This window comes from Polypterus senegalus, chromosome 7 (assembly GCF_016835505.1).
Source record: "Polypterus senegalus isolate Bchr_013 chromosome 7, ASM1683550v1, whole genome shotgun sequence".
Taxonomy (NCBI): Eukaryota; Metazoa; Chordata; class Cladistia; order Polypteriformes; family Polypteridae; genus Polypterus; species Polypterus senegalus.
The window spans coordinates 150,667,659-150,693,317 of NC_053160.1; positions in this window are offsets into that span (position 1 = coordinate 150,667,659).

Consider the following 25,659-nt stretch of genomic DNA (forward strand, 5'->3'; position numbering starts at 1 on the left):
AGGGCCAAAGTACAATATGAGACTGTGCATCAACACAGCCGCACCATGACAGAACACAAAGGTATAGGCATATCTACTAAACTGTGTGGAAAATGTGCTTGTCCTGTTTGTAGATGTAATATTTTTTTTTGCTTTACATCATATGCAATGTTATTTTCTATATATTTCAGAATTATATACAGCATGCATTATCTGAAGGAATGCAGTAATTTTAATGCATAGTTGATTGTATTTGTTTCATTTAATGATTGTTGAAATGAAAACAAGTTATATAAATTAAATACATACGCAATGAATATACAAATTGACACCAGGATGTCCAGTTGGTGTACGTGTCTCTGAAAGAGAGTAAAATAGTTTATGATGTGCAGGCGTATTCTCTTTATTGTCTCATGCCACTTTTGTTTTTCTCACTGTTGGAAAGGCTGCTGTGCATCTAAGTAAACAACAAAACTCTGCTGTCATCTAAAAGAAGTAAAGGCTGTTCTTTAGAAAAGTGTGATTTTCTTTTATGGAGTGTGACCATCATTTCTTTTGCGTTTGTCTTAGAATCTTTTCCTATTTTGTGCATATTTATATGCTTTGTCATACTGGTTATTAAATTATTATGAAATGTTTACTTCATATTGCTTTTCACAAGTTTATATAAAGGACTAATAATGAAAACAAATAATGATATGATTGTTTACAAAAAAGTATGAAAAGCAATTGTTAAACAACTTATAAAGAGTACTTTATACTCGCATGTAAATTTACCATTAAAGAGAGGGTTTGGGAAATGCATGAAAAGTAGCTCATACATTACTAACAAGCATTATACAATTACTTGATAATCACTAAGATTTATCATTTTTGGGAAACTCAGCCCCAATTGGGTAATGATATCAGGCATGCATGAATATGCTATAAATTATTCCAAACCAGATAGGTTAGTGCCATAAAGTGTGACAGAGTATGCTTACAGTATGCATGTATGGAACTTCTGCACATGTGTGACACAAATCTGTCAGGTAGCACAGATTGGGTAGTGACATGCCCTTCCAACATTGGCTGTTACAGCTCTGTGATGTCACACTGGCTTCACAAATCTTCACGAAGCGGTGGGAGAAAATGTTTGCCTCAGCTTCCTGTAAGGTGAATTTGTATTGAAACTTTTGTCAAACAAGATTACTAGCTACTCAGAAAATTGGCTAAGAAAAACAGTTTGCAAACTGTTCCAGTTAACACTAATCAAGAAGGATGTGTGCATGTGCAAATGCTACATAGACAAAATTCAGAACCTGAACTATCTTGGGTAGGTTACCTTGGTGAGAAAAACCCAGTGAACCCAGGGAACATCACTGACAATGTGTCAAGTATATCAGCAGAAGTATTTTCAATCAGTTCTTTTTTGTACTCTACTGATTTTGTATTACTCTCTTTCACCCTCTACTCAGTTTTTTGCTGGAGGAGATGAAGATGGATTTTTTTTGTATTATTTTTTTGTTATATTTTTCTTTTGATTGGTATGACGAAGGTTTCTGGTACTATTTAAAAAAAAGGGTGGTAGCATTTTGATTTACACCTTGATTATAAAAAAAGATTATGTTTATTATAAAATGGTAATAATGCAAAAAGGAGGCAAAAGAATTATAGATTAATGTATATTTATATTACATTTCATATTTTCTCAGGTTTACAGATTTTATTTCTCTAATTGTCCCAAAAGAAGTAGCTAAAATAGATGGCAACAATACAAAAAGCTTTTATATAGACAAATAAAAAAAAAAGTCATGACTATCACATCTACTATTCTTACATTCAATTTTTCTTAAATTGTCCCCTTATTGAGGTATTTATTCATTCTTCAGTTTCTGAAACCTCTTTCTTTTCATTCCTTTTATGTAAAAATCTCAAAATTTGGCAAAAGCAAAAGGTGTAAGGCAGGAACCAATTCTGAATACCTGTCCAATACTGGACCCAGTCACAGTGACCAATACCAGGCCAGTTTATCATGACCAGTCACTCAAACTGCATGTTTTTGAACTGTACAAGGAAGCCATAGTTTCCATCCAAAATCTGCAGGAACACAAAAGGAATGTGGGAAACAATATCCAAAATGAAGAAAATGAGGCTTTAGAAATCAGTTCCATATTCCTTAGGGTAATCCGGTCGAGAATAAATTTGTATGGATCGTGAGGATGTTTCATTTTGAAGCTCTGTCAGCAAAATCCAGGTCCTCTAAAAAGATATATTGAGCCCCAGCTACAGCCTCAAGCACTAGCAAGGCCTTTTAAAAAGGCAGAATGTACTGTAAGTAGGTCAAGCTGATTTGTGATGTGCATAGCTGATAACCTGAACAACTGAAGCTTGTGGTTTGTGAGTATCACTGACTCGGTTGTGGGTGGTGAAGTCAGGGTGCTTTACTATTTGACAGTGCTTTACATGGGACTTGTATTATCTAGCGTCTGCCCAAAAAAGCTTCTGCTCAAGCCCCAGCACAACAGATGCTACTGAGGCACTGACTGTGAAATGCTGTGTGGCTGTATAAAAAAAAAAGGATGTGCAAGAGTGCTGCTGGAAAAAAATAATTTCTCAACAGAATGGCTAACAGGAGGAGAAATTTATTTTCAGCTTTCAGTGTCTGCAACATCAACACCATAAGTAATAATAATTTTATATGATGTTCAGCAATGCATTAAAATATTTAAAATGTGTAAAGTTGTAACAGCCAAATGACATAATCTTCCCTCTGCCTATTCATCAAAAATGAAATCCACCCAGCCAGGTACAGAGTCACCTATAAGGGAGGAACAGACATGAGGTGGTGAAGCAGCCCATTACATGGTAACCTCTTTCATACACCCATTCAGGCACATTTGGTCAACACAGAGCTACCAGTCAGGCCACTGGAATGTGAGTGTAAACACGGGGGAATGAAAACATTATCTTATATAAGTAAAATATCTTTAAACATAAAATTCTTATTTTCTTCCAAAATTATGATTACTCCACAGTATTTAGGGCTTTAATAGATATGTATACAAGAGATACATCTAGTTAATATACTATACATCTAATCCTAGGGTGTTAGCCATTATGGATGTAATGAGAAGTCAAGAAAAATTAAACCTTTTATTGGCTAACTAAAAAGATTACAATATGCAAGCTTTCAAGGCAACCAAGGCCCCTTCTTCAGGCAAGATGTAATCACATCTGTGTCTCTATATACATATACAGAGTGTGTCTGAACTAGTGTGGTGCTGAGGCATTACCCATTGCTTGCCTGCACTCGGGTCCGAATCTGGATCCTGAGTTGGTTTGTCGTGTGATGGATGCGGAAATGCACTGTATCAGTGTGTGTGCCTAACCTCTCTCTCTCTCTCTCTGTCCACTATGATCACAGAACTATATGGCATTACAACACTAGATAAGCCTTGTGGTCTGTTGATGAATGCTATGGCTATTTTGCCCTGGCATGTTTTCCATTTCAGTAAGACAGTAATGTTAAATTTCTTTAGCTATTCATTTTGATGTGCAGTCAGATGGTAGAACTTGTGCCGTCTCATCTGTGCATCTACAATACAATACAATTTATTTTTTGTATAGCCCAAAATCACACAGGAAGTGCTGTAATAGGTTTTAACAGGTCCTGCCTCTTGACAGTCCCCCAGCCTTGACTCTCTAAGAAGACAAGAAAAAACTCCCAAAAAAAACCCTTGTAGTGAAAAACGGAAGTAACCTTGGGAAAGGCAATTCAAAGAGATACCCCTTTCCAGGTAGGTTGGGTGTGCAGTGGGTGTCAAAAAGAAGGGGCTCAATACAATACAGTACAATACACAGAACAGCACAAATCCTCAATACAGTATAAAAATAAAAATTTTAGAAGTACGGAGTAGAATTTAGCAGTAGATGATATCACATAATATGACTTGGATTTGTTTAGAGTCCTGGAGACCTCATTCATCAAGCTGCCTCCTCCATTTGGCCATTCCACAGCTGAAATAGAGCTAATCCGATGAAAGGACCCCTCTTTCCCACGATTCCGGTGATCCTCCATCAGGGTTGACTTTACCTTAGGCAGGCAAAACAACTTGGCAGGTGTGCCGTGGCACCAAGTGCCACATTTGAGTACCGAGAAGAGAAACAGAATAGGTGAGGGTTAGTATCAAATCATGTTACATATGTTTTAGTGCTAATGACTAACAGCAGAGATGCAGTCTGTACAGTTAATCAGCAGCTCTAGTCAGGATATGCTAAACTTAAGTAGTGAGTCTTCAGCCTAACAACAAAATTACAGTGGAGTTTCCTTCATCAGAGGATATCAGAATGTTGTTTACAACCCACGTCAGTGCCATTTCTGTACTATGACCAGTGTGGAAACCAGACTGGAATTTCTCAAATAAATTGTAATGCATAAGGTGTGACTGAAGCTGATTGGCGACTATTTTTTCTAGTATTTTAGAGAGAAAGGGTAAATTTGAAATAGGCCTATAATTATTTAGTATGTGCGGGTCTAGGTCTGACTTTTTAAGTAAAGGTTTAATGACTGACACTTTTAGCATATCAGGTACTGTGCCATGCAATAATGAACTTTTGATAATGTTTAGAATAGGCGCTGCAAGAACATCCATTGAACTTTTTACTAGTTTTGTTGGCACTGGATCTATGGAACAAGTAGTGGGCTTCATTTTAGAAATTAAAGTTAAGACTTCCTGTTCAGTTACAGAATTAAAATTACTAAAGTGCTGAATGCAATGTGAGACAGGGTCTGCTAAGCTAGTATTTAGTTTGTACTGTGATGCTGAGATCTGGGATTTTATATTTTTAATTTTCTCATTGAAGAAGTCTGTACTGCTAATATCTGTTGGTATTTTACACTGTAGATTTGAATTTCCATTTGTTAATTTAGCCACTGTTATAAACAGTACCCGAGGATTTTTATTATTGCTACTTCTTATTGTACAGTAGAATAGTATCTATTACTGTGGAACATCTACTGGTGTTGTTAGGCAGATTTATTAATTTGGTTGTTTTGAGTACTGAAATCTGCATCTCCTGTGCCTCTGCGTTATCTGCTCTGGAAGTCTTTTTGATGGAGTGTGACACACTGATATTTTGCAGTTCATACTGTCATGAATATAGCTGCCAATTTTTTCAAGCTTACATTGACTCCTACACCATCATAATAGAGAGCACATACAGCATATGCAACAACTTATCATTCATGTTTACCATTCATCCATTGAAGTATAATCTGATGCTAAAGAAAAGTTTTTCCATGCATCAGATTATGCTTACTTTTAAAACATGCAGTGTCCTTGTTTCACTTATATAGTCTTGTTGACTATAGATTGTTCATTGTAAACTAGAGTTTGCTGTCTGTTGGACCAGGTTGACGAGAGCACCTCTGATCTTTGCACTTCAAAATCTCCACCTCTACTTTGAGCACTGCCTTCATGAGGTGTTGGATTGGTTTAGAAAGATGATGCTGCGTGAGCTGTCTATTTGTTCCCACTTAGTTTTAAGCAAATGATGGCTGTCTCCACCAAGACTAGGAGAGTGGTGATGTGTTGCATGTTGAATGGACATTGAAGTTACAATTTCACTAAATCCTTAACACTCGAAGAGCAACTCCTACTAATACTACCACTACTACTACTACCAAGATCTGAGCTGTACAGAGTCCTTTCTGAGCCCAACTCATTGCCTTTAAGCTGTCCTTTATAGCATTTGCTATTTGGCTGCACATTTGTTATTGGGTGGTCATTATATCAACAAAGAACTTATGTTGTACTTTAATTCATGACTAGCTCTGTTAGATTATTTACACCATCAGTAATAACATCAACCTACTCAATACACACACAAAATATAATCCTTCCTTCTATGTCCATATAGTAACAATTTTAGGAAGGACTGTGTTCCTCTTAAAGTACTACACTATATAATGGAGTAGAATAATGAAGTAGAATGTACAGTATTATGATCAGAATTAGACAAGATTATAATTGAACTTGTCTAATATGAGGTTGATTGATTGATTCATTGATTGATTGATGCATTTTAATAATATGATGTCTTTCCCATGCTCAAAACACTTCATGAAAACTCCATATGAACAATAGGAAAAATATAACTGAAAAAAACTGAAGAGACGGTACTGGATACAAAATAACATCAACAAAAACATTAATTAAAAGATTAATACAGAAAACAAAGTTATGAATTATGATAAGAGACAGTTAACTTAAATAAAATGCAAAATACAGTAGTACAAGAAAGCCATAAACATAACATCATTTGTAACACAAGTGCATGTATTCCTGCAGAGCACAGACAGGGTAAACTGGAAGAGACAGAATGTCAGGGTAAGTTAAACGCCTTTCTGATCAAATATGTTATAAGTTGCTTTTTAAAAAGAATGAACTGAGTCAGCTGATCTAATTAATTTCAGTGAAAGGCAATTTTAACATTTACTTGTTAGGAACTGAAGATTTCTAGCATCAGTGGACCTACGTGGGTGGTCAGGAGCATAGTAATGGGTTAGATTACAGTCATCGCCCAGTGCAAGGAAATTTAAAGCTTTATATGCTAGTAATAGAATTTTAGGTTCAGTCCTATACGACACAGGGAGCCACTGAAAGAGAAGTAGAATAGGTGTTAGAACTCTTGGAGCAGAGATTTGAGCTAGCTTAGCAGAAATAAAAGATTAGGAAGGGCACCTGCCAGTAGAAACTTACTATAGGTAGTGCAGGAAGTAATGTACAAGAAGCATTGATACATTTCTTGGTATCAGAAAATGAGTGAACAAGTGATCATGGAATATGTTGCAGAGGTAGAAGTACAAATATGTCTTAATTTTATTTATGTGAATTTAACAAGAAAAGGAGGAATCAAAACAATACCAAGTTTCTTTGCAGAATAAGGTCTGATGATATCATCACCAAGAATGATTAAAAAGCGGTTCATTTTCCCAAGCTGAGCTTTAGTGTCAATTGGCATGACTTCTGTTTATTGCAGTTAAATTTTAAAGAGTTATGCTCCATCTTTTAATTTCACTGAGGCAAGTTTTAGGTTGAAAAACACTGATAAGCATCCACCTTTAACACTGAAACACATTTGAGTATCATATGCATAAAGAAGGTAACCTTTAAAAATGTTATGAATAAAATGGTCAAGGGGAGCATGTAGATACAGAACAGCAGAGAGCTAAGGATGAAGTAGTCTGTTCACCACAGAGAAGAAATCACAGGCATTCTCTTTCATTCTGCCATAGTATGCATTCTTGGTTGCAGTTAGAGCATCTTTGTCTGCACTTTGATGGTCAGAGTAAACTTGGGCATGCACAGTAAGGCCAGTCGTACATGTCATTCTTGAAGATGTCAGCCATTGTCTTTTATAGGTTATAGTGCTGCATTATGCTGCAGCTCTGGATACTTAAAGGAGCCTCCCTGTGTTTTAAAGGAGCTTTTTTTTTAGAGCTTGAGCTGACTGATGGGATCAGAGACAGTAGATAGATACTTTATTTATCTCAAAGATTAAATGAAAACTTTATAGAAGCTCAACAAAAAACACACACTAGAAATACTGGCTTGGCTAATGATAAGAGATCTGTTGATATCTAACAACAGGTTTGTAAGTGAGAGTATAATGGATCATATTGTAGTCAGATCTGCCCAATCTTGCCACAGGTTTTACATTTAAAGGCATTTAACATGGCAGCTTTAGCTTTTTGTGTCCATGAATGGATTATGACACATACTGATGGAAGTTTATCATTGTTCCTTCCAGTGTCACATATCCATTGTCCAAATATTAATGGTGATTGATCATTAGAGTGCTGGTAAAAGAGTAAGTCATTTCTATTGCTGAGTTCCAATTAGCAGATGGAGGAATATTAAGTATTAATATGGACAGTGCAACTTACCTTCTTAGTTTGCTTCCTTGTTTTTTTCCACCTTTTCTAACTGTGTCAGGTGAAATTCATCAAGCGTCAAAATCTTCTATAATAAGAAGTTTAATCCAGATCTTCACAATACTGAAAATAACACAGTGCCTGAACACACACATGACTCAGCATGAGAGGTGACAGTTGGCAGTTCATCCATCTAGTTCTGAATCCTTTCCACCTTAAATTCATCTGCACTTCAGCTCTTTGACCTTTTTGTCTTCTCCTAACATAAGATGTAACAGAGTTCCTTTGGTGCTAGTGATCTCAATGCTACCAGCTGACCTCAGCAATATTTAATACTAGCAGAATCGAAGTAGTGTGTTAAAGAAGTTATGAAAAAGAAAAGGAAACATAATAACATAACATGATTGTCAATGTAATTGTTTTGTCACTGTTATGAGTGTTGCTGTCATATATATATATATATATATATATACACACATATATATATATATACAGTACACACACACATATAAACATATATACATATTCATATAAACATATCTACATATACACATATGTACACATACACATATCTATATATACATATACACATCTACATATATATACATATATCAACATATATATACACATACATATACATACATACATACAGATAAATATACATATATATACACACATACATATATATACACTCACCTAAAGGATTATTAGGAACACCTTACTAATATGGTGTTTGACCCCCTTTCACCTTCAGAACTGCCTTAATTCTACGTGGCATTGATTCAACAAGGTGCTGAAAGCATTCTTTAGAAATGTTGGCCCATATTGATAGGATAGCATCGTGCAGTTGATGGAGATTTGTGGGATGCCATTCCAGGGCACGAAGCTCCCGTTCCACCACATCCCAAAGATGCTCTATTGGGTTGAGATCTGGTGACTGTGGGGGCTATTTTAGTACAGTGAACTCATTGTCATGTTCAAGAAACCAATTTGAAATGATTCGAGCTTTGTGACATGGTGCATTATCCTGCTGGAAGTAGCCATCAGAGGATGGGTACATGGTGGTCATGAAGGGATGGACATGGACAGAAACAATGCTCAGGTAGCCCGTGGCATTTAAACGATGCCCAATTGGCACTAAGGAGCCTAAAGTGTGCCAAGACACCACCACCACCAGCCTGCACAGTGGTAACAAGGCATGATGGATCCATGTTCTCATTCTGTTTACGCCAAATTCTGACTCTACCAGAAATCAAGACTCATCAGACCAGGCAACATTTTTCCAGTCTTCAACTGTCCAATTTTGGTGAGCTCGTGCAATTTGTAGCCTCTTTTTCCTATTTGTAGTGGAGATGAGTGGTACCCGGTGGGGTCTTCTGCTGTTGTAGCCCATCCGCCTCAAGGTTGTGCGTGTTGTGGCTTCACAAATGCTTTGCTGCATACCTCGGTTGTAACGAGTGGTTAGTTCAGTCAAAGTTGCTCTTCTATCAGCTTGAATCAGTCGGCCCATTCTCCTCTGATCTCTAGCATCAACAAGGCATTTTCGCCCACAGGACTGCCACATACTAGATGTTTTTCCCTTTTCACACCATTCTTTGTAAACCCTAGAAATGGGTGTGCGTGAAAATCCCAGTAACTGAGCAGATTGTGAAATACTCAGACCAGCCCGTCTGGCACCAACAACCATGCCACGCTCAAAATTGCTTAAATCACCTTTCTTTTCCCATTCTGACATTCAGTTTGGAGTTCAGGAGATTGTCTTGACCAGGACCACACCCCTAAATGCATTGAAGCAACTGTGATTGGTTGATTAGATAATTGCATTAATGAGAAATTGAACAGGTGTTCCTAATAATCCTTTAGGTGAGTGTATATATATATATATATATATATATATATATATATATATATATATATATACATTATATCTACATATACAGTATATATACTGTATATAGCAAAATCCCCACGCTTCGCAGCGACGAAGAACTGCTTTTAAATTTTTATTAAGAAGAAAAGAAAACTTTTTTAAACTGAGGGAAAATATACCAATAACTATCTGTTAAGGATCTCTTTGTATACCACGTTGTCAGTTCAGCACTCCGGTTGTAATATGACCAAGCTGTGCACTGAGATTACTTTTGAGAATGCAACATATAGTTTTGTCCAGGAGAAAAGCAATGTTGCCTCAAATCAATGGCATCCTTTTGTAGGGTCTGTCCCTGAGACTTATTACTTGTCATCGCGAAGCAGAGCCTTACTGGAAATTGGAGGCATCTGAATTGAAATGGGAGATCAGAGGGTGTAACGGGGATGCGAGGAATACATTGAGTGTGGAGAAACTCTAGAGACAGCGTGTGTATTAACTTGTGGATTTTTCTGTGAGTATTTGGTGGCAGCGTGACAAAGTTGCTTCCACAAGACCGTGTTAGTTGTGGAGCTCAGCTCGGATCATATTCTTTTCCCACCTTGTCAATTGTGTAATGCGTTTTTTGAACAGGTTTGATGCATGGAAGTGATCACTCGTACTGCGTTCAGTTAGTTCACGTGAGCTGCTCTCTTGTGTGATGTTGCAATGTCCATGGCTTTATTTAATGTTAGCTAAGACCCGGCACTTAAAAGTTTCTCGCTACAGCAATTGTAACTCCGTTACAAAGTGATCCAAAGTCTCGTTTATACCTCGTTTTTTCTCATTAAACTTGTATTTTGCGAATAAAGTATTTGGCGTTTTTCTTCAGCGCTCTTTGGGAGCTCTTCCTTCTTTTCTACGTACTGCCTTCACAGTCAGTTCACGTGATTACGTGGGAGGCGTGATGATGTGACACGCAGCTCCGCCCCCCACGGCCATCGAGCTAAAGTCCATTACAGTATATGGAGAAAAATAGGTTCCAGTTATGACCATTACGCGTAGAATTTCAAAATGAAACCTGCCCAACTTTTGTAAGTAAGCTGTAAGGAATAAGCCTGCCAAATTTCAGCCTTCTACCTACACGGGAAGTTGGAGAATTAGTGATGAGTGAGTGAGTGAGGGCTTTGCCTTTTATTAGTATAGATACCCCACTTTGTGTTCCATAGAGTCTCTTACAGCATTTCCGCATTCTTTTCACTCATCCTGTGACTTCTCCCAAGTTCACAGCTTGTCCAAAAAGTAGTGGTGATGATCTTACTGTTGAGTTTTCTATGACAGCAGAATTTCAAGTAAAAAAACACAAATATGTTTATTAAAAACAAGTAAGAACAAAGAAAGAACAGAGAGAAGACACAGAGCTTCTGCAAAAGGCTCCTGCCTGCATGGCTCCCAGAAAATTATCAGTGATTAATAAGATTATCTATTGTGGATATAAAAGAAGAAGACAGAAAAGACCAAAAAATAGAACCAGCAAGAATAGATGGTCAGATACTTTTAAACTTTCTAAAGAAATTTGGCATATATGGTTAAGAACAAGAAGAGCCAATGAGAGTATCGCTTTATAGCCAGAAGGTCTCAAATTAGTGGTGTGTATATAGCCAGTGGTGCAGACCAGGACAGATATGTGATGACCAGAGTGGGTAGGAAAATGACCATGCTGTGCCATGTCAGACCAGTTCACTAGGGGTAGGAATTCATTTGTAAGCTAACATGTAGGAATGTCAGTGTAGCTATTAAAATCATCTAAAAGAATGTCCAGTTAAGTGAAGTTAAGGCCATGTCAAATTATGCAACCTTACCAGAAATTTTTTCATACTCTTCATTTTCATAATCATAGAGAGTAAGAGGCAGTTGGAGAGAGTCGGCCGCATACTCCCATGAAACCTGTCATATAATGTGACATGCCCAGTGATTTATTCCAATTACTCCACGACTTGCTCTATGATAGGGGCAGGCTCTGTGATTATGAGACCTGACAACCAATGAATGCTCATCCTGAAGTACAATACATATAATGCAGCGAATGAGGAACACAGATATTTTGGACATTGCAAACAGAAGGGAAGCTCATCTGTTTTATATATCGTAAGTACCACAACACATTGAAGAAGAAAAAAAACGTCCAACATTGTGGCTGAACTCACTATACCGGCTAACCCCTCATACAGTGCAAGGCTCCGTCGGGCAGCTCATTATTGGCTGTCATAAATTTGGGTGTGCATATCTGTGCTGGAAGGTCAGCATGCAATTTTCAGTCATGTAAACCGACATGGGCTGGCAATGAGATCTGCAGATGTAGTCGCTAAGTTTGACCCAGTGACTAGAAATTGCATAATGTAACATCAGCTTTAGCTGAGTTAGTAGTTCAGTCAGATCAATTAAATAGAAGCCCTTTGTGTTTTAAATGATGATCAATGCAATGAGAAGTCTTGCTGTGTCCTGAAGTTGCCCATAAGCACTGTGACTATAAAGTCCTTCTCACAGTGTCCAACGCTGCTGAAGCGGGCTCCTACAGGAACATTGCTATTTCCATGTTTAATGTGCAACCTGTGTAAATACATTCTTTGGCAGAGTGTTTGTCCAGTTTCACCCAAACTGGGGCATTTCATACAGAATTATTATTAGAATTAGGTGGACCACATTAGATGATCTGAAGGAGAATAATCACTTTATGCAACGTTCTTGTTTGTAGTATGGAACAACTTCAAGGCACAGTACAGAGGAAAGAAATGGGAAGTTAAAATGATTCTAAAAATTAGCACATTAAAACATGGTTTGAATAGATACAAGAGTTTTATGATCAGATATGAGGTTTATTTACATCTCTCTGACTGATCCATATTGTATGGAAAACTCCTCAAAAGCTTCAAAAGACTCTCGCTGGACAGTTATCTTATCTGAAGATCTTGACTACACATTGTTCTCTTCTGCTAAATGAATCTTAGGCTGGAGAGGTCTGTTAATATTTTACATTGGATGACCCACTTTAAGGTTTCCCTATGCTGTCTTTGTCCTAGTGTCTATATAAAATACAGGGAATTCCAGTTTCTGTATTACATCTTGTTTGAAGAAGGAGCCTTAGCTGCCTCGAAAGCTTGAATATTGTAATCTGTTCAGTTAGCCAATAAAAGGTGTCATTTTGCTTGACTTCTCATTGCATCCATAATGGCTAACATGGTACAACACCCTACTACTACAAATGATGATCGAGAACAATAAGTAGGATAGGACCAGGTTTTGTTATCAGTATTAAGGCAAACACTTGAAGGACAATAGTCATTCAGTGGATATTTGTTTAATGTTCAGTTGACATATGATAATTACAGCCAGGCAGCCTCTCTGATCTGAACTGTGGGCCACTACAATGTAAATGGACCCAGACGGAGTCAACTCATTTAAAGATGAAAACTCATTAGGTTTTAGCAAGGTATCAGTTAGAAACAACATATAAAGGTTGCAGTTTGTGTTGAATTCAGACAGTACCGGTGCTTTACAATTGATAGACTTTGTGTTAAGCATAGCAATGTAAGCAGCTGACAGTTTATGTACTTTCAAACTTTATTTCAATATACGGTGGCTTTGGCACAGTAAAAACCTTATGCACAAAAACCCTGAGCAAGATAGTGTACTTCAGAACAAATGCTGATGATGAACTTCCTAGTCCTAGCCTGGTGATGTCCAAGTCCGTGGTGTAGATACTATAGATGTTTTTTAGAGTATTATGCTAAGCCTTCAGTTACAACAACAAACAACAATTAGACAACTGAATTAAACTGTATTTGTGCTGTGATGGTACACCGGTTATGGTGATATTGGTTAAATTGTATGGAATTGTAGTCCACTGGTTAGCACTGCTGATGTCTCATTGTTTCATGAATCCAGGTTCATTCAGGCACAGACTGTGCATGGTGTTTTTATATTCTCCATGTGTCTGCTTGATTTTTCTCTACCGTTTCTCATTGATGTGCATGTTACTTTAATCTGTGACTCTAAGATGGCCTGATATGAATGAGTATATATGTGCTTACACTTATTTGATCTACAGTGATCCCCCGCTGTATCATGGTTCAGCTATTGCGCCCCTGCTATATTGCGGCAAAATTCAATAAGTACATTCTACATGTAGTGTACTTTGCAGTCAATTCATAACAAAGCATACGGTTTTCAGCAGTCACTATGGTAGACAAAGAGTTTTGTGTAACAATACCCAGATGATTTCTTACAAGGCCGCTACTATCTATCTATCTATCTATTGGCTGAAAGGGGAGACTCAACCAATCACAGATGAATTTTCATTCTCTTGGGCTCTGATTGGCTGCTGCTAACGTGATGTAATTTTGCAAGAACAGTGAGTGTGGGTCCCCGACGCATCTTGGTTCTCTGCATACCGCGTACCTTACTTGTGGTCTGATTGTTGTGAGCAAACTTTTCATATTTTTAAAGCTCTATGATGGCTCCTATACAACCTGCATCTTCTAAGACGGGAAGGAAAGTGTTATGCGGACGTCACTTGCCATTAAGGCTTGAATGAATCGACAGTACGCTACATTATTATTATTATATTATTATTATGTTACTCATATCCTTAGCCCGACATCCACATATCATATGTGTTTCCAAAGTGTGTTTTAATAAGTTTGCATGTGTGAGGGGTATTTTAAGTCTTAAACTATAAAAAAAATGTTTATTTATATGGTCTTTCTATATCGCGAATTTTCACCTATCGCTGATGGGTCTGGAACGTAACTTCAGTGATAGGTGGGGGATCACTGTAGTATGCTTGTGAACTTACAGTAGGAGCACCCAGTGATTGATTAGCCTCACATGAATGGCTGGTTCTGGAATATACACGGGCTGCCTAGATTTTTTAGTGGGAAAAAATCAGTTAAAACACACAGTATTGTTATTGTTTACTGCAGTTCTATAGATTGCAGAATTCAGAACTGAATCACAGATGGAAGTTGGCTGGGTTTTGAGGCAAGGCAAGGGAAGTGATGTCATCGGGCCCAGAACTGGAAGTGACGTCATCTGACCCAGAACTGGAAGTGGCGTCAGAGGTTCCAGACAGAATTTCTCGTGTTTGGTCTGCAGGGATAGAAGAGAAAGTGTTACTGCGCCCCGCCACCTTCTGACCTGGCATGGAATTACCTTCTTTTGGTCCTTCTAGTTACCTCCCATGCACATGTGTGTGGCAATGTTCTCAAGCATAATGTGCAAATGCATGCTAATTAACACTAGTATAAATGCAATGTTTAAGCTTTTGCATTAATATACACTTAATGTATTTTATTTTACTATAATAAATACTAGGTACACACGTCCACCTACAGCTAACACACACACGTATTGTACACAATTTGTTACTGTCATCATTACAAATAATAAACAGACATATTTTCTTTTTATTGCAGACAATTTATTTTGGTAAAATTTATTTTGTCCTAGTTTTTTTTTCTTAATAAAATGTTAATAGTCTTGTCTCCTTTTAATCAACTTTATATAATAATAGATTAGCTTGTGCCACTAAAGTGGCCTTGTGTGTCCACTGGTTCAGACATTCTTACTTAAAACATTCTAGCTGAGTTTGGTAGAATGTAATTAATGAAACCTTTTTTAATGAAATTAAAATAAAATCTTCTTGTGTACTAGCAAGACTGAACATAAAAGTGGGTTTGGGGTAAGGAGATTCTCAATTTTTAATAACAAGGAATGTCCAAGAATAAGAAAAAAAAAAAGATAGAAGCCTAAGAATATTTGGAAAAGGAGAAAAAGTGAAAGGAGCATCAGAGTACGACTTGGAGGCGATGAATTCAGAAGGGAAGAGTGTGTGGGTGCACATGTGTAGCCAGAGGCAGGAAAGCTGCTTGAAGTAAATAAACTATAATGTAAAGCCAAACATTCTAAAATTACTTGCATATTATTTTTATCATACTCACTATTTTATAAAAAGACTTTCATTTTGTGTGAAGTTTGGAGAACTGAAAATTTCTAGAATTCTGAAGAATGAAAGTGGTTTTGTAGAATAAAGTGCTGATTATAATGATATGGTTTTCAAAGAAACTGAAATTTTTTTGCATATAAAAGGAATACTTCATGATTCCTTGTATCATAAAATTTATTTAAATGCAGTTCATGGAAGCAATTAATCTTAGTAGACTGTTTCAGCTTGCAATTCTGGAGCTCATGTACTTCACAACACACTAGCTGCATGGTTTCATTAAGAAATGCCACCGAGTTCGTTTATATAGCTTGGATGGATTTTAGCATGCAATGTGAAATACTGTAAATGACAGCCTGGTATATTGGCACATAAAGTTTATTCTTCAGCAATATGCAACTTCTATGATAAGTGCATCGAGTTTGATAATTAGTGGCTAAAATATAAAGATACTGTTTGATCGGTTTTGGAGACAAATGTCTTAGGATTGAGCAAAAGCTGACAAGCATGACTGCTGAATTTTCTTTAATTATTTAGACTTTATGAACCCATCTTGAAATATAGAGTGAAAGATCTGAGCATCTGAGTGTATGCCAGTGTCGAGAGACCTAGAATGCAGTCAGCAAAGCAGCATTTATGTAGGGCATGGTTGACACAATAAGGCACTGCTGGGATGGCTGGTACATAATTACTGCATTCTAAATAAAGCTCAAAACCGGTGGCAGTATGAACCTGTAAACTGATATTCTGTTTTCTCAAAATACACCAAAAAGGGTGTAAAATCTTTTTAAGTGTTGGCAGTGAAATTAAAATGATGCCATACAGTATATATTCCACAGCAGTTTGTTACATTACAATTTTATAAGCTCATTTCTTTGTTAGCTTGGGAATCACATTTATATTGCCTTAAATAGGACTTGTTAAACATCTTTTATAAATATGTGTTCATAAGTCAGATTATAAATGTTGATATTTCATTACAAAACAGATTTCTCAGTACAGGCAAAACAAAACATTACAGAATTCTTGAACCCAATAAATTCAGTTCTAAGTAGCACTGCCTGGCAGTCTATCATAAGCCCAACTCACCAAAATACTCCCATTCTCCCTGGTCCAATGTTTCATCTTTTAACCTACACTACATATCTTTGTGGATGTATGTGGGAGAAATACTAAAGTACATCTATTATTTTAATAAGACAGATTAATTAAAAAATTTGGTTACTTTACTAGATGTGTGTGTCACAATCAGTGTTGGGGAACATTACTTTTAAAAGTACCTTAGTTACATTACTTTTTACTAAAAAAAGTAACAAAGTATGCTATACTAGCAAAATACCCGCGCTTCGCAGCGAAGAAGTAGTGTGTTAAAGAAGCAATGAAAAGAAAAGGAAACATTTTGAAAATAACGTAACCTGATTGTCAATGTAATTGTTTTGTCACTGTTGTGAGTGATGAGTGTTGTTGTCATATATATATATATATATATATATTTACACACACACATAAACATATATATATATATACATATCTATACATATACACATATATACATACATATATATCTATATATATACACACACATATATACACACATATACATACATACACACACATATATACACACAAATACATATATATATATATACATACATACACACACACATATATAAACATATATATACATATACATACATATCTACATATATACACACACAGCTATTTCAGTATCAGTGCAATACGCTGTTTGTTAAAACGGTTGACTCCCGCTCTTACGTGCAATAACAAATCAAATCATTCAGTTGTCTTTGCTCATATGTCATTTTAGAGCTGGACGCCTGGCATCTTTTTTTGGCCACAAGTTCGTTTCTGTTTGGTGTGAGGTTCTGTGTTGTGGAGATTCTCAGGATGGATTGCAGGTGCTCATCAGTGAGGCGACTCCTGTGTGCTGTTTTGTTAGTCTTTATCACTGAGAAGAGCTTCTCACACAGATATGTGCTACCAAACATGCACAAGGTTCGAGCCGCATGTAGACGGACTTTTTTTGTTCTTCAAAGTCACCAAAGCGCCGTGCAAACTCAGTGCGCAATAACTGTAGTAAGCGGTAAGTGTTCGGCAAGGCAGCTGAAGTGCTGCATTATGGGATCTGTAGTTTATTGTGTTACCAGCGCTTCATATACCCGGGCTTTAATAACAATAATACACTACAGTATATAAAATGATCTCGCGGGCCGGATATAATTACACGCCGGGCCGGATGTGGCCCGCCCTTGAGTTTGACACATATGGACTAAATAGAACTTGAAAAGATATATTTTTTCAAATGTGATCGCAATTCAGATAGAGTTGACGCAAGACTACAGCCTGCATGCCTCAATGAGTCATCCTCCCTTGCCCTTACTTTTTACCGTTCATCTAATGAATACACTGAGTATGGCTTTACCAAAACAATCATTGATGGCGAATAAAGTATCCATTATTCGAGTATGTAGAGCGGGATATATATATATACATATATATATACCCGCATATCATGAGAAGTAGTGTGTTAAAAAGGTAGAAAAAGAAAAGGGAACATTTTAAAAATAACGTAACATGACTGTCAATATACAGTATTTGTTTTGTGAGTGTTGCTGTCATCAAGGATTTGATTATCATTATTTCTTTCAATCAGGCTCGTATTTGTAGGATGTGTTGTGTTCAAGTTACATTCCATGTTTGTCAATCGTTGTAAAGATGACAGGTTTCATTCATCGATTCGTTTCTTACTGCATCAATAAACAGCTCGTCTTCTTCTTTATCTGAGACCTGACACACTGCATGCACGGGTTTTTTTTACACTGTCTTCCTTTAGCGGGACATTGACTTTTTCCACCGTGTGCTTTGTTTCCACAGTAGCTGCATTTATGAATATACTTATCAGACGCTTCATATTTTTTGCTGCCTTTTCAATTGTGTAATTCGGTTTTGTTCAGCTCTTTGGAACTGTCGCTTTTATCTGTGCACGCGCCAGTTCACGTGAGCCACTCGGTGTACTTGCATCGAAGGTTCCCAGCTGTGCTGGTGCCATCTTGTGCTATGTCCATAGCTTTATTTAATGTTACCTTAGTCCTGGCACTTAAAACTTTCTCGCAGTTTCGCTGAGTTTGTGTCAAACACCACCCTGACCATCTCATCTTCCTCTCCATAAGCACAGTCCTTCACCCGTGAATATTTACCCGTGGCAGTTTGCTATTGGATTGCCGCTGACGGACGGCCTTATATGGGCAGGCACTAAATTACAAACGCCAGCGGCAGCCTGTCTATGAACTTAATTTAAAGTGTAGGTTTACATTGTGCTTTGTTTCCGAAGTAGCAGAACTCATGAATATGGTTGTATATGTCACTCGCTCGCTTCTTATTGTTTCGCTGCCTTCTCAATTATATAATGCATGTTTTCTTCAGCGCTTTTTTGAGGTCTTCCTGGTTTTCTATGTACTGCGTGATTACGTGGGAGGCGTGATGATGTCACACGAAACTCCGCCCCACGGTGTTGAAGCTCATCTCCATTACAGTAAATGGAGAAAAACTGCTTCCAGTTATGACCATTACGCGTAGAATTTCGATATAAAACCTGCCCAACTTTTGTAAGGAAGCTGTAAGGAATGAACCTGCCAAATTTCAGCCTTCCACCCACACGGGAAGTTGGAGAATTAGTGATGAGTCAGTGAGTGAGTGAGTGAGTGAGTGAGGGCTTTGCCTTTTATTAGTATAGATATATATATATATATTGTCGCGGATGCCAGGGGTGACGACTCGGCCAGGACGCCTTGGAGGGCCGGAAGTGGGCGTGTGCCCATCTGGGATCACGTATGGGGCCGCCTTCCTGGCTGCTTTGGGGGCCACGGGTTCAGGGCATGGAAGCCCCACCCTGTAGGGGCCCATGGTCACCGCCAGGAGGCAACCCAATGCCTTGGGGACTTGTGACCTCAGCACGCTGGGGGGAAGATTTAGGAGGACACCCGGAGAGCTGCCGGGAGAACAGCCGGCACTTCCGCCACGCTGGGGCGTGGCCAAGAGGGGAATGCTGGGAACCACCTGGAGCTCGTCCGGGAGTGTATAAAAGGGGCCGTCTCCCTTCATTCAAGGCTAGAGTCGGGTGGAAGAAGGACGAGGCAAGAGAGGAGAGTGGAGGCGGCCCGAGAAGAAGGCATTTGTGGCCAGGACTGTGTGTGTTGGGGTTTGTGCACTTTATTGAACTGGGTCTGAGTGACCAAATCATTGTAAATATTGTACATAATAAACGTGTGGTGGTGAGTAACAACATGTCCGCCTGTCTGTGTCCTAGTCAAGTCCACTATATATATATATATATATATATATACACTCTTTGGGGTGCGAGCAACTGTTACTGGTGGTGCCAGAATCCATCAAGGAAGAAAAATGAAAAACATTATTTGTTCAAAATCTTAATTTATTTATCCATTCCTAAATAATTAAATGGGCAGGCTATTTCGTATCAGTGCAATACGCTGTTTGTTAAAACAGAGGACTCCCACTCTTACGTGCAAGTCTGCGTGGATATTATGAACTATCGTATCTGTTCAAGTTCTACAGTATTTAAATTTTAAATAGAAGGAATTTTTATTTAGTCGACAGAAATATCTTTGGTAGAAATGTAAGTTTAATGTAGGCATCATTGCATAAACTTTTCTTCACCATACAAATGTAAAGAGTATATTCGTCTTACATTCCAACCAAAGATATTTATGTCGACTAAATAGAACTTGAAAAGATATATTTTTTGAATGTGATCGCGCAATTCAGATCGAGTCGACGCATCGCGCCCGCGTGCTATTGTGGTTTCGCCTGCGTGCCTCAATAAGTCACCCTCCCCTCGCTCTTAATTTTTTACCGTTCATCTAATGAATACATTGAGTATGGCTTTACCAAAACAATCATTGATGGCGAATAAAGTATCCATTATTCATAAAGCCTCAATTGGTGATCTGTCTTTCTGCGTTAACCGCATATTTTTTCATACGTCTCAAACCAAGGGGAGGCGAGGGTAAAATGAATCAGGAAGCACGCGTACATACTCAATGCACCCCCTCTCGGGAATCGAACCTCGGCGCTAGAGGCAAAGCCTCTAACATTGCGCCACGGCGTGTGGTTTGTCTATTTGAGAGTATGTAGATCGGGGTATATATACATACATATATATATATATATATATATATATATATATATATATATATATATATATATATATATATATCGCTATATCTCATAATATTGCTATATCTCATAATATTGTTTTTTTTTTGTTTGAAAATGCCATTTACAAGCTGTTTTGCAATGTGTGTGTAACTTCAATACATGGATTAGTGTTCAACAACTTTCTTGGCTTGAAGAGTATGTAACAAGAGACAAGAAACAATATGGGATTCCACCCCGTTTAGCAAAATGATATCTCAAAACGAGTAGTCACAAAGCACTGAGTCATAACATAGACTGAAACTTAAGAAAACTGCTCCATCTTTATAGTTGAGGGAAAGGAAGAGGTGTGTCTTCAGGAGTAAGTGAGGTCAACAGGGTTGTAAAATGCTGCCCTAACTGGGATGGGATTTAGACTGGTCTGTCTTCTGGAGGTCTGCAGGAGAGGGAGAAGAGGCATTAGTACAATGAATTAACCCCACACTCTGTCTTTTACTCCCACTTAAGCCCTTAGATTGCTTCCCATGCACACGTGTATGGAAATATTTGAAGTTTTTAGGCCTTTGTTTTCTGAGTGTTCCATATCCCATAGCTTTCATTATAAAATGCCAGAACTGACTATGTATTTTTGAAAACTAATAGAAAATGTTTGTAAAGGAATATCTTTGACTTGAAAAATATCAAACTTATCCTTTAATGAAGGGATCTCCAAACCCCATCACCTGCAATAATGCCAGATCATTCTGTCAAAAGCATTCTCAACATCTAATGAAAACACTGCCTTATGTGTAGCTGGGGTGTAATCCCTGTTGATATGTAACCATTGCCAAGAGCTATCTGCAGCAACATGGGAACAGTCTCATCTGAATCAACAAGATTGTGTATTACAGTTTGAAGACGAGTAGCCAAAATATTGGCCAGTAATTTGGCCTTGGAATCTATCAAAGAAAATAGCTTATAACAGGAAGAATCTGGCAGAGTTTATATGAAAGTGAAACTGTGATTTCATTGATTGTGACGTGTGAGTCACTGTCTTGCACCCCAAAACACGTAGCTGAGTCTCAGTACTTTAGCAAAATCAGCTTGATTCAACTTGAAACAGGAACAGCAGGGTTATTCATTGCAGCAGAAGCTATGACTCTCCTATACACAGACACAGCAAACAGGCATAGTCGTGGCCAGGTCAGTGGCTAAGCTATACTGTTCCTTGCATTTATAATGTCACTCGCATCTTGATCAGCTTGTAGTTGTTTCTGTGGCGCTCTGCTGCTGTTCTGCGAACCTGTGGTTGCCTTGGCAATGGAGGAGCCGTACTCCACAGACGCGGCAGGTGTGCTTCGGTGTGACGTCCTGTTGGGAGGGTCCTAAAAGATTTCAGAAACCTCACATGATGAAAACAAAAGATGTAATAGCTATGTGAGCTGTAATCAGAATATTAAGATCAATTCAGGTTGAATCCTGTCTAGACCCAGAGAGTTGCTTAATTTCTTCCAAGGTAATCTGAGAATTTAGGAAATCAGTGTTATTTTGAGAAAAATTTGGAAGTTATACAGAATCTATTGCTTCAGGAGTAATGGGGAAGAGACTAAAGCAGTAAGTTTGGGGCAAAAGTCAGCAAAGCACTTATTCATTTCTGGAAGAATGTTTGAAGGTGTGTCTGCTGTAGTATTAATGTAGGATATAGAAAAGAAAGATTTGCATTTTATTGCATTGCTATTTAAAACTAGTAATTTACTTAACTTGCCATCTGATAAAAGGTATATAATACAATTACAATAAATAAGGAATCCTTTTTTTTTTTTTTATAAATCATTGAGTTCCGCCCAAACCTGAGTAATTTCAGGATTCATATTAGGAGTTAGATATTAAAGGATGGGTTCTCTTGAGTTCATTCCAATGAAGTTGTTACATTGAAAAAATCATTCAGTTTGGTATAATGACTGTTGTTCAATGAATTCAGTGCACTGTAACAGAAAAAAGTTAAATTGCCAACACGCAGGCCTGTAGTTAAAAAGTGGAAGGTGCCAGTTTTAAGTATAAAATCTATGATGTGACAATGAGGCTGATAGTAAGGATACATTAAGACACTGAAAAGACAGAGATCTGGAAATAAAAATAAAATCAGTTTAGAAAGAGATTTGTGACATGCAGAAAAGATAGCAACTTATTTTGCAGGTGGGTTAAGCAGTGTAAGATAATAATTTTCCGTAACATTTTACGAAAACATAGGTCAAATAACAATTTACATCAATACCAACAATATGTTTAAAACCAATATTTTTAACTATTTCTATAAAGAAATAACTTCTATGTGATGTGTGTATATACAGTACAGGCCAAACGTTTGGACACACCTCCACCTCCATTTTCATTGGTAGATTCTCACTGAAGGCATCAAAACAATGAATGAAACCATTTCAGGTGACTACCTGTTGAAGCTCATCGAGAGAATGCCAAGAGTGTGCAAACCAGTAATCTGAGCAAAGGGTGGCTATTTTGAAGAAACTAGAATATAAAACATGTTTTCAGTTATTTCACCTTTTTTTGTTAAGTACATAGCTCCACATGTGTTCATTCATAGTTTTGATGCCTTCAGTGAGAATCTACCAATGTAAATGGTCATGAAAATAAAGAAAACACATTGAATGAGGAGGTGTGTACTGTATATTGGGTTTCCTGGCACCCTGCTCAACCAACTGTAGCAGAAACTACCTTTGTTGTCACCTAATGGAGGAAAAAACCCTCTCAAGTGGACCAACAACAGCAGCAAGGTAGCACTTGGACAACGTGCACTCTACATCTCGAGATAAAAGATATGTTTCTTTTGAAAAATTATATGTCCACCTTATTGCACATTAGCACTCAGTTTTGTAGACAGAATGGTAAACGGTGACCTCACATTCTAGGACAGAATGTTAAGATTTTTTATTATACCAGAGAAAAGAGAAAGCTTCAAGAAGCAAAGAAGAGTAGAAATGTAATGCATAAAATTTTACCAATGCAGAGAAGCAGAACAATGAGGTGATAGCTAAGTGAGCAACCATCTACGTATAGACAGACACGTCTGATGACCTAGGCCACTCCTGGGCATTTTCTTATAGAATAGTGACCTTGACATGGAGTTAGAGATGGTTACCGCCTCTCCTGCATGTTGTAAAACCCAGAAAATGGTAATTCAACTGGTGATGGTAATGTAATTATAGAGGTCAGATGCGTAACAATTTGAACCTAGTAATTTGCTGAACTACATTAAGTTTAGAAATGAATAAACAGCTAATAAAATGCTAACTGGCAGGGTGGTGCTGTGGTTAGGCACCTAGACTGAATTTAGTCACTCACTTTCCAAATACTCTAGCTTCCTGTCATAAAACAAAAAGTTGCCTGGAAACTCTAAATAAGCCTGTTAATAATGTACCTAGAAATTCACTGACATCCTATCTGGGTCTTTCTTCCTTACAGCATATCAGTAATACAAGAATCCAGTTTAGAAAATGGATGGAAGAAATGTTTGTAAAATATTTGATATCTTGAGAAATTACAGTGGGCTGGCACCCTGCCCAGGGTTTGTTTCTTGCCTTGCGCCCTGTGTTAGCTGGGATTGGCTCCGACAGGCCCCCGTGAATCTGTAGTTAGGATATAGCAGGTTGGATACTGGATGGATGGATATCTTGAGAAAACGTAGGTGGATGAAAAACAAATTCTACAAATGTAAAGCTCTTTATTTAGGATAAAGTATTATATACAGCAGGTCCAAGAAAGATTTCAATAAAACAGTGAGATAACATGTGAAACTGCAAGAATATACTAAGTAAGGATAGCCTAATCATTAAAACGTAACAAATGTTTAACTGCTGATAACAGGATTCTAGAGTAATCTGGACCTTTACAGGTTTACAAAATGTGCTTATCTTTAACTAGTATGTTTTACACTTGCTTAGCAGTAAGAACAGATGTTGTGAAAAAGACATTCCATCTCAAGTCAAATATTCACAGCTCTGATCATGTGTATACACACAGGAAGGAACTCTGAAATCTTTCTTCATTATTGAAGCTTCAAATAAAATCTATTTATGGAGGAAATATATATGGCTTGTGCTGGCCCTCCCATTTGTTTCCATACTCTTAAAACTAAATAACAAATAACAATATAAAAGTATTGATTGGTTGTAATGATATAAAATATTCTGATTAATAATGATGTGTAATATGTGCCTAATAAAAACACTTGTGTAAATTAAACTGAAATGGCCAATTTTACATTATATTCTTTGCCTTTTTTTCAAATTGTAATCTTAAAGAAGTCACAGAGAACTGATTTGATAAATAACTTCTTTGTGAATACCACAGAACAAGACATTAATGACCAGTTAAGTATGCCACCAGTTAAGCCTATATTCATCAGACTTGAAGACTGGCACAATGCTGAGAGAGGAACACCACACAAAAGGCCTCTGTGCCTGGTCAGTATTCCTGGTGTGGATGTAAAGTGGTGCACTCCTACAAGTACTTGGTGGTCCATATCAATGACAGGTTGGACAGTTCTAATAACGCAGAGATCTGTCTATCTATCTATCATATAGTGCCTTTTCTTATCTATCTATCGACCTATCTATCTATTTAAGGCAGTCACCATCATAAGACATGTCTAGCATTCTGTGACTTCTCATGTCCTTTTTTAGATTCATCCCATTCTTAGAATATTATTTGCCTAAAGTCTCT